We start from the raw sequence: 11,387 nt of genomic DNA, 5'->3' as shown, positions 1-11,387 counted from the left end.
GCACTAGTGATTTAAATAGTATTAGCATTGCTGTGGGGTCTCTGGGTTTGAACAGTCTCATAATCCATCTTATCATTTTCTTGGCCGCCGCAATATTATAATTGTTCGGTTATGTTCACTAAATGTCAGGTCGTCAGACATCATAATATAGCCAAAGTTTATAGAGTTTATAGACAAAACTGTACTACCTCCCTAGTGTAGTGGAGCTTTGCGCCGGGTATCTCACTTGTATCTAAGCTTTCTCCATGTTGGCAGCAGTGTCAATGTTGGTAGTTACAGAGGTGGAAGGGGTGACAGTGGTGGCAGAGATGCCAGTTTTTTTTTAATATATAGATATACAGATTTACGTATGCCCTACATTGGTGGCAGAGATGCCAGTGGTGGCAGAGATGCCAGTGGTGGCAGAGATGCCAGTGGTGGCAGAGATGCGAGTGGTGGCAGAGATGCCAGTGGTGGCAGAGATGCCAGTGGTGGCAGAGATGCCAGTGGTGGCAGTGTCTGGTGAGGGCAGCGTCACAGGAAGGCCAGAGTAGAGACAATCGATTCCTCTGGCCAGGCTCTTGCTGCCCTGCGTCCCACCCACCCGTCACCACCCACCCGTCACCACCCGCCCGTCACCACCCGCCCGTCACCACCCGCCCGTCACCACCCGCCCGTCACCACCCGCCCGTCACCACCCGCCCGTCACCACCCGCCCGTCACCACCCTCCCGTCACCACCCTCCCGTCACCACCCTCCCGTCACCACCCTCCCGTCACCACCCGCCCGTCACCACCCGCCCGTCACCACCCGCCCGTCACCACCCGCCCGTCACCACCCTCACACCCGCGTCTCACCTGGCCGCGGTAAACACACCCTGTCACCTACCTTGAGTATACCTTGAGATGGTTTCTGGGTCTAGCGTCCCCGCGGCCCGGTCATCGACCAGGCCTCCTCGTTGCTGGACTGGTCAGCCAGGCTGTTGGATGCGACTGCTCGCAACGTGACGTATGAGTCACAGCCTGGATGATCAGGTATCCTTTGGAGGTGCTTATCAAGTTCTTTCTTGAACGCTGCGAGGGGTCGGCCAGTTATGTCCCTTATGTGTAGTGGAAGCGTGTTGAACAGTCTCGGGCCTCTGATGTTGATAGTTCTCTCTTGAACACTGTGAGGGGTCGGCCAGTTATGTCCCTTATGTGTAGTGGAAGCGTGTTGAACAGTCTCGGGCCTCTGATGTTGATAGTTCTCTCTTGAACACTGTGAGGGGTCGGCCAGTTATTCTCTCTTGGACACTGAGGATTCGGCCAGTTATGCCCTATATGTGCAGTGGAAGCGTGTTGAACAGTCTCGGGCCTCTGGTTGATACCTGGTTGATGGGGTTCTGGGAGTTCTTCTACTCCCCAAGCCCGGCCCGAAGCCAGGCTTGACTTGTGAGAGTTTGGTTCACTAGGCTGTTGCTTGGAGCGGCCCGCAGGCCCACATACCAACCACAGCCCGATTGGTCTGGCACTCCTTGGAGGAATAAATCTAGTTTCCTCTTGAAGATGTCCACGGTCGTTCCGGCAATATTTCTTATGCTCGCTGGGAGGGTGCTGAACAACCGTGGACCTCTGATGTTTATACAGTGTTCTCTGATTGTGCCTATGGCACCCCTGTTCTTCACTGGTTCTATTCTCCATTTTCTTCCATATCGTTCACTCCAGTACGTTGTTATTTTACTGTGCAGATTTGGGACCTGACCCTCCAGTATCTTCCAGAAGTATATTATTTGATATCTCTCTCGTCTTCTTTCTAGTGAGTACATTTGGAGGGCTTTGAGACGATCCCAATAATTTAGGTGCTTTATCGCGTCTATGCATGCCGTATATGTTCTCTGTATTCCCTCTGTTTCAGCAATATCTCCTGCTCTGAAGGGGGAAGTGAGTACTGAGCAGTACTCAAGACGGGACAACACAAGTGACTTGAAGTGAACAACCATTGTGATGGGATCCCTGGATTTGAAAGTTCTCGTAATCCATCCTATCATTTTTCTGGCTGACGCAATATTTGCTTGGTTATGCTCCCTAAACGTTAGATCGTCGGACATCATTATTCCCAAATCCTTTACATGCTGTTTTCCTACTATGGGCACATTTGATTGTGTTTTATACCCTGTATTATGCTTAAGGTCCTCATTTTTACCGTACCTGAGTACCTGGAATTTATCACTGTTAAATATCATGTTATTTTCTGACGCCCAGTCAAAAACTTTATTAACATCAGCTTGAAGTTTTTCAATGTCTTCAGTCGAGGTAATTTTCATACTGATTTTTGTGTCATCTGCAAAGGATGATACGAAGCTGTGACTTGTATTTTTGTCTATATCTGATATGAGAATAAGGAAAAGCAGCGGTGCAAGGACTGTACTCTGAGGAACAGAGCTTTAACTGCGCTCGGACTAGCGGCCTCTGATGTTGATAGAGTTCTCTCTCAGAGTACCTGTTGCACCTCTGCTCTTCAACGGGAGTATTCTGCACATCCTGCCATGCCTTCTGGTCTTATGTGGTGTTATTTCTGTGTGCAGGTTAGGGACCAGCCCTTCTAATATTTTCCACGTGTAATTATTATGTATCTCTCCCGCTCGCGCTCAAGGGAATACAGATTTAGGCTCTTTAGTCGGTCCCAGAAGTTTAGATGTTTTACCGAGTGGAATCTAGCAGTAAAGGATCTCTGCACGCTCTCCAGGTCAGCAATTTCTCCAGCTTTGAAAGGGGCTGTCATTGTGCAGCAGTACTCCACTCTAGAGAGCACTAGCGTCTTGAAGAATATCAACATCGGTATAGCATCTCTGGTGTGAAAGGTTCTTGTTATCCAACCTGTCATTTTCTTGCAGTTGTGACGACTACTTTATTGTTTCAGAACACAATAAATCCTTTACATTGCCTTTTCGTTCTATGGTATGATTTGACTGCGTTTTGTACGTGGTTTCCGTTTTTATATTTTCATTTTTTCCTTAGCATAGGAACTGGAACTTATCTTCGTTAAACACCGTATTATTTTCTGTAGCCCATAGAAAGACCTGATTTACATTTGATTGGAGGTTTGCCGTGTCCTCTATGTTGCCAACTCTCATGAAGATCCTAGTGTCATTTGCAAAGGATGATACAGTGCTATAGATTGTGTCCTTGTCTATGTCCGATATGAGGATGAGAGAAAGCACTGGAGCAAGCACAGTACCCTGGGGAACTGAGAGGAGAGGAGAGAGAGAGAGGAAGAGGAAAAGAGAGAGAGAGAGAGAGAGAGAGGATGGGAAGGTGAGTGAGAGAGAGAAGAGGGGGGAGAGAGAGAGAAGAGGGGGGAGAGAGAGGGAGGAAGTGGGAGAGAGAGGGAGGAAGTGGGAGAGAGAGGGAGGAAGTGGGAGAGAGAGGGAGGAAGTGGGAGAGAGAGGGAGGAAGTGGGAGAGAGAGGGAGGAAGTGGGAGAGAGAGGGAGGAAGTGGGAGAGAGAGGGAGGAAGTGGGAGAGAGAGGGAGGAAGTGGGAGAGAGAGGGAGGAAGTGGGAGAGAGAGGGAGGAAGTGGGAGAGAGAGGGAGGAAGTGGGAGAGAGAGGGAGGAAGTGGGAGAGAGAGGGAGGAAGTGGGAGAGAGAGGGAGGAAGTGGGAGAGAGAGGGAGGAAGTGGGAGAGAGAGGGAGGAAGTGGGAGAGAGAGGGAGGAAGTGGGAGAGAGAGGGAGGAAGTGGGAGAGAGAGGGAGGAAGTGGGAGAGAGAGGGAGGAAGTGGGAGAGAGAGGGAGGAAGTGGGAGAGAGAGGGAGGAAGTGGGAGAGAGAGGGAGGAAGTGGGAGAGAGAGGGAGGAAGTGGGAGAGAGAGGGAGGAAGAGGGAGAGGAAGAGGGAGAGGAAGAGGGAGAGGAAGAGGGAGAGGAAGAGGGAGAGGAAGAGGGAGAGGAAGAGGGAGAGGGAGAGGGAGAGGAAGAGGGAGAGGAAGAGGGAGAGGAAGAGGGAGAGGAAGAGGGAGAGGAAGAGGGAGAGGAAGAGGGAGAGGAAGAGGGAGAGGAAGAGGGAGAGGAAGAGGGAGAGGAAGAGGGAGAGGAAGAGGGAGAGGAAGAGGGAGAGGAAGAGGGAGAGGAAGAGGGAGAGGGGGAGGAAGAGGGGGAGAGGGAGGGAGGAAAAGAGGGAGAGAGGGGGAAAGGAAGAGGGAGAGAGGGGGAAAGGAAGAGGGAGAGAGGGGGAAAGGAAGAGGGAGAGAGGGGGAAAGGAAGAGGGAGAGAGGGGGAAAGGAAGAGGGAGAGAGAGAGAGAGGTGGAAAGTAGGAGGGAGAGAGGAGGGGAGGAGGAGGAGGTGAGAGGGGAGGAGGAGGAGCTGCGCATATTGGGCCTCAGAGACGGGTGTTGGCAGCGCCGGGGGGAGCCAGTATTTTGGTAGGGTCAGGTGAAGGGGCGGCTTCTATTTTTTGACACGGGCATGTTGCGTGGGGCATGTCCTACCTGGTGGGCAGGGGGCACAAGAAGCCCACTTGTGAGGGAATGGCCACCCCTCATATGGCTAGGGCATGGAATTGGGCAATTTATGCTATGGTAGAAAGATGGCTCAATTATAGAGATTAGAAAAGAAGGGAATATATCGCTAGAAAGCGCCAAGCCATTACGACATGGGTTGAAAGGAAAACAGACACACTATCAACCCACTCAAGCATTATCTCTTATTACCTGCCCACCGAGTCGTCCCCGTGCCCACCGGGTCGTCCCCGTGCCCACCGGGTCGTCCCCGTGCCCACCGGGTCGTCCCCGTGCCCACCGGGTCGTCCCCGTGCCCACCGGGTCGTCCCCGTGCCCACTGGGTCATCCCCGTGCCCACCGGGGAGAACAAGGAACTTACAAACATTCAATGGCAAAATGTTCTAAGAAATAAAAATCTTACACAAGGAATAGAAAGACTGGTTTCTGAAGCATATGAAGTCTGCCTGAAACATGTTCCTTTGAGGAAAGCCAGAAAGAGGTCCAATGCAGAAAGGGAATGCAGACGACATAACAAAAGAAGGAAAAAATTAACAGAAATGCTTAAGCAGACATGACTTTCCAAATAAAGGAGGAATAATTTAAACAGAGAGATTGAAGAAATCGAACAGAAACAAGCATTCATATCAGACTGAAGAAAGGCAACTGGAACAGAAAGGAATTCAAGAAATAAAGAAAAACCCAAAATATTTCTTCACATATCCTAAATCAAAAGCAAAAACCACTGCCAGTATTTTTTGTATTAGTGAAGATTCATACACAGGATGACAAAGATATTAACAAAACCCTGAAAAAGCAATATGAGGACATGTTTAGCGCTCCGATAAACAGCGTGAAAGTGGAAGATCGGGATAACTTCTTTATGCGTGATATCCGAACACCTGTAAATATAACTGATATCAACACGAGTGTAACAGATTTTGAAAGAGAAATTGACAACATGCCCATGCACCCAGAGCTTGGGTCCAGACTCGTGGAATTCAATATTTATAAAGAAATGCAAAGTGCCGGTAGCACAGGCACTCGGTATAATGTGGAGGAAGAGCTTGGACAACGGGGGAGATACCAGATGCACTGAAAGCAACAGACATAGCCCCTCCACACAAGGGAGGGAGGAAAGCATTATCAAAGAATTATAGACCAGTTGCACTAACGTCCCACATAATAAAAGTATTTGAGAGAGTGATCAGGAGTCAAGTCACTAGATTCATGGAAACCAATTACCTCCACAGTCCAGGCAAACATGGATTTAGAGCAGGAAGATCCTGTCTCTGACCATTACGACAAAATGACAGGCATTAGAAGAAAAACAGAATGCAGATGTTATATAAACAGACTTTGCAAAGGCATTTGACAAATGTGACCATGGAGTGATAACACACAAAATGAAGTAGTATGAGGAGCACCGGGCTGTGGTGAGCATATGGGCCTGTGGGCCGCACCAAGCAACAGCCTGGTGGACCAAACTCTCACACGTCAAGCCTACCTCTGGCCGGGCTTGGGGAGTAGAACAACTCTCAGAACCCCATCAACCAGGTACTGGGTCGTTCCCGTGCCCTTCGGGTCGTCCCTGTTCCCACCGGGTCCTCGCCGTGCCCACCGGGATCTCCCCGTGCCCATTGGGACCTCCCAATGCCCACCAGGACCTCCCCATGTCCACTGGGTCCTCCCCGTATCCTATCCATCGGGTCCTCTCCGTGCCCACTGGGTCGCCCCCGTGCCCACAGGGACGCCCCCGTGCCCACAGGGACGCCCCCGTGCCCACAGGGACACCCCCGTGCCCACCGGGTTGCCCACGTGCCCACCGGGTCGTCCCCGTGTCTACCTAGTCCTCCCCGTGCCCACCGGGTTGTCCCTGTGCCCATCGGGTGTCCACCGGGTCGTCCCCGTGCTCATCGGGTGCCCACCGAGTCCTCCCCGTGCCCATCGGGTGCCCACCGGGGTCCTCCCTGTGCCCACCGGGGTCCTCCCTGTGCCCACCGGGGTCCTCCCTGTGCCCACCGGGGTCCTCCCTGTGCCCACCGGGGTCCTCCCCGTGCCCACCGGATCCTCCCCGTGCCCACCGGGTCCTCCCCGTGCCCACCGGGTCCTCCCCGTGCCCACCGGGTCCTCCCCGTGCCCACCGGGTCCTCCCCGTGCCCACCGGGTCCTCCCCGTGCCCACCGGGTCCTCCCCGTGCCCACCGGGTCCTCCCCGTGCCCACCGGGTCCTCCCTGTGCCTGTTAGTACTCAAATTGTATACATCCTAGAAGGTAACGAATTCTAAGCGCCCCACCTCAGTCCTACCGATTTCCTTGACTGTGGTTCAGCTTTTGGAAATTTTGAACAGGAATAGAGCCATTGTTGCTCTACCAGGAGAAAAGTAAGGTCTCACTCCTCTTATTACACATAAAATTTTCCTTGAACAAGGAACTATGCCTATTTATATACCAGCTTACCGTGTACCCCATTCTGAGAGCAGAAGCCGATAGACTCATAGAGGAAATAATACAGAGTGATGTAATTGAGTAGAGTAATTCACCATGGAACACTCCACTGATTCTTGTACCAAAGCAAGACGCTACTTGGAGACCTGTAATCGATTATCGGAAGCTCAACAGAGTACCTATACCTGATCGTTTCTCACTTCCAGTCTTAAATGATTTGTTGCAAAGTATTGGTCGAAACAAAGTATTCTCAACTTTAGATTTGTTGCAGGGATTCTGGCAAATCCCCCTTGATGAGGACAATAAACAGTTGACAGCCTTTAGTACTCCCAATGGTCATTTTCATTACAAAAGAATGCCATTTGGTTTGCGGAGTAGTCCAATAACCTTTTCATGGCTCATGACGAATCTATTTCGTAGATTGATAAGAAGTACTCTTCTAGTTTACCTTGATGATCCTATAATCATGTTGCAAGATGTTCAGACTCATTTCAAGAACCTTGAGATAGTACTTGCAAAGCTCGCAGAAGCTAATTTAAAAATAAAACTTGGGAAGAGTTCATTTTTAAAGGAGAAGATTAATTTCCTAGGTCATACAGTTACACCTTCAGGCATTACATTGAATGAATAAAAAATTATTGCTGCCCGTGATTTTCCAACGCCTCGTACCACAGAAGCCACGAAACAGTTCACAGGTCTTTTAGGATTTTATTGTTCATTTATTGCTGGATTCTCTATTATAGCTGCTCCACTTTACAAGTTGCAAAGGAAAGATGAACCCTTTGTTTGAGAAGAAACTCAGGAACAGTTATTCCAAAAACTCAAGGTAGCCTTGATCTCATCACCTGTCCTTAGATACCCAGATTTTTCTTAACCTTTTACAGTGGTTACAGATGCTAGTGACATAGGCTTAGGCACTGCATTACTTCAAACAGAAGATCAGAGATCACGCAATAGCTTATGCAAGCCGTACATTATCAAAGGAAGAGAAAAATTATAGGGCAATATCAAAGGAAGAGAAAAATTATAGGGCAACAGAACGTGAAGTGTTAGCAGTTTTTTGAGCTCTTAAACATTTCAGGGATACACTTTATAACTACCCAGTTCATGTTCTTACAGATCACCAACCATTAATTCCTTTGTTCAAAAATATGAATTCCATGGGAAAGTTTGCTAGATATTTGCTTACAATTCAAGAATTCAATCCCACATTTGGTTATATTTCAGGAAAACAAAATGTTGTAGCTGATGTATATTCTTGACACGTAGCTGCAATTCAGTTAAATTACCCAGCATTAGACGCTACAGTAGTCGAGACAACAGAGACAAGACCCCATCTGGTCACCCATCGTTAAGTTTTTGACTAAGCAAGATACTCGCCTGATTCACAAACCTCCAGTAGCATTGAAGGATTGATGTTAGACAATTTACTGTGTAGAGTAGTAAAGCTAGGACAGCCCCGAGGAAATGTTGTCAATTAGTTGTTAAAGCTGTCTTGGTACCATCTGCTTTAAAAATTATCCATGATGCTCCCACAAGTGCGCATCTAGGAAACGATCGTACACTCCAACAAGGTCGATTGAAGTATTTTTGGCCAAAAATGGCAAAGGAGATTGCTCATTATGTTGACAGATGTTTAACCTGCTTACATCACAAGGGACATGTAGCAGGACCTAATCCAATTCAGGTGTACCCAGCGACTAAAGCTCCTTGGGAGGGAGTATCAATGGATTTGTAGACAAATTATGCGGAAACAGAAAAAGGGACCAAACACTTGCTTGTAATGGTTGATAATTTTTCATGGTATTGCGAACTAGTTCCTATCCCGAACAAAACAGTAGAAGCTATAGCCAGTGCATTCCATGACTAGATAATTTGTAGATATAGTATGCCTAAAGTAATCCTTTCAGATAATGGTCCAGAATTCAGTAACAGTATTTTAACTAGCTTGTGCGATTTATATAACATTAAAAAAATGTAGTATTATGCCATATCACCCAGCAAGTAATGGGTTAGCAGAGCATACTAACAGGAAAGTATTAGATGCCTTGAGAATCACATTGAATTTTGATAACAGTAATTGGGATGAATTCATACCCTTAATTCAGTGTGCCATAAATTCTTCAATGAATGTTTCTACAGGTGAAACTCCTCATGCTATTCTTTATGGTACAGATATGATCCTCCCTAATGAATTGACTTACATACCGCCTTACCTTGAGGTGCTTCCGGGGCTTAGCGTCCCTGCGGCCCGGTCGTCGACCAGTCTAGACTGATCAACCAGGCTGTTGGACGCAGCTGCTCGCAGCCTGACGTATGAGTCACAGCCTGTTTGATCAGGTATCCTTTGGAGGTTTGTCAAGTTCTCTCTTGAAAACTGTGAGGGGTCTGCCAGTTATTCCCCTTATGTGTAGTGGAAGCTTGTTGAACAGTCTCGGGCCTCTGATGTTGATAGAGTTCTCTCAGAGTACCTGTTGCACCTCTGCTTTTCAACGGGGGTATTCTGCACATCCTGCCATGCCTTCTGGTCTCATGTGATGTTATTTCTGTGTGCAGGTTTGGGACCAGCCCCTCAATTATTTTCCACGTATAGATTATTATGTATCTCTCCCGCCTGCGCTCAAAGGAATACAGACAGATTTACAGACCTCCTACTCCTTTGTATAACATAGATGATTTTGTCCAAGTAAAGCGTAGACAAATGTAACTAGTTTTCAAGAAAATGCGAGAACAACTGTTCTAGGCTACAGCCGTCACTTGAGCAAGGAATGCACGAGCTAAACCCAGTACGATAACTATCGGTTCTGTAGTAATGGTACTTGACCAACACAGGTCTGGCCCTATGTACAAGCTAAGAAATTTTTGGGTCCATATAAGGTAATCGACCTTATTAAAAGTAACAAGTAAAGACTTAAGAATTTGTTAACATATCTTGAGGTTATCTTGAGATGATTTCGGGGCTTTTAGTGTCCCCACGGCCCAGTCCTCGACCAGGCCTCCACCCCCAGGAAGCAGCCCGTGACAGCTGACTAACACCCAGGTACCTATTTACTGCTAGGTAACAGGGGCATAGGGTGAAAGAAACTCTGCCCATTGTTTCTCGCCGGCGCCTGGGATCGAACCCAGGACCACAGGATCACAAGTCCAGCGTGCTGTCCGCTCGGCCGACCGGCTCCCCGGCTCCCTTATATAACATGAGTATATATAAATGAACATTTAGACCACATGAAGTTAGCTAAAATGACTGTTGACAAGACTGATGAGGAAGATGACAATGAACTTTCCCAGACAGATTCTTCTATTGGGACACCATCTTCTGTGGTTGACAGACCACTTGAGGTACAGCCACCCCATACTAGCATCTATAATCTTAGATCTAGACCTTTCGTTTCAACCATTTCAACTCGCCACATGTTTATTGGCTAGATGTTAACGAGTTTACCTCTCAAGATGATAGTTTGTCACATGCAGTTTCCTCTGTTTCTGATCTTCATACAGAGCCAGAGTTGTATAGTGCTCTGGACGAGCTAGGTGTAGATATCCGCAGAATTTATAATTAAGTGCACTCTGCAGTTATTCTGCTTTTGTTTAGCAAAATTCACTTCCAGTATTTATACCACATGTGTCCTATTATTACCATTATATAAATTGTATAATGAAGTTTTTTTCTCAATTTTATTTTGTCATAAATCAGATGCCATTGTTAAATCTACTGCCATTTGTATTTTTACAGTGCTTGTCATAAAGAGTTCTGTTAATGTTCTGGCAACTACACTGAGGCTATCGATTCCTGACTGCTATCACTAAGATGTTAGCCTTCTTGATCCAGGCCTTGTATATAGCCTGTAAATATATTGTACATTAAAAAAAAAAAATTTCCATTATCTAATCTTAAAGTTCATTTGTGGTTGTTAGGTCAGAACTTTTGTTCCATTAAAGCAGAAATTTGTCTTTAATTTTTTCCCAAGCACATGCCATTAACACATGTTAATAATTTTGGTTTAGGCAATACCTCGAGATGTATTGTTCATATCTGAAACTTAGACATATATATGTTCTTAACACTCGTGTTTAATTAAAGCATTGTTACCATGTTTTTCACCTGTTATGTTCAAATTTTATTTTTTTTGTGCACATGCCGAGAGGTGTTAGTATCCCGCATACCTGATTTTCTTTTAATGTTATTATGCAATTTCCCGTGCAAGCCATTATTAAATGCCACCGAGGTTCTTTAAGTATCATTGTAACTATCAAGTTAGCGAGAGCTTGTCGACAAGGGACGTCGACTTGGTAGCGTGTCCGAGCAGTGATAGTACTCAATTTGTACGACAGTTGGGACATACCCAATCACAGTCGAGTAGTCCTCTGACATCATTCCCTTCAGAGCCGGCACTTGCCTCTCTCGAGGCAGGCCTCAGTATCTCACGAGACCAGTGTTAGGTAGGACCTCAGCAGGCCAGATACATAACTAGTTACCTTACTCAATAAATG

This window comes from Procambarus clarkii, chromosome 49 (genome assembly GCF_040958095.1).
Source record: "Procambarus clarkii isolate CNS0578487 chromosome 49, FALCON_Pclarkii_2.0, whole genome shotgun sequence".
NCBI lineage: Eukaryota > Metazoa > Arthropoda > Malacostraca > Decapoda > Cambaridae > Procambarus > Procambarus clarkii.
The sequence above is the reverse complement of the archived record's forward strand: the minus strand, read 5'-3'. Positions refer to the sequence as shown.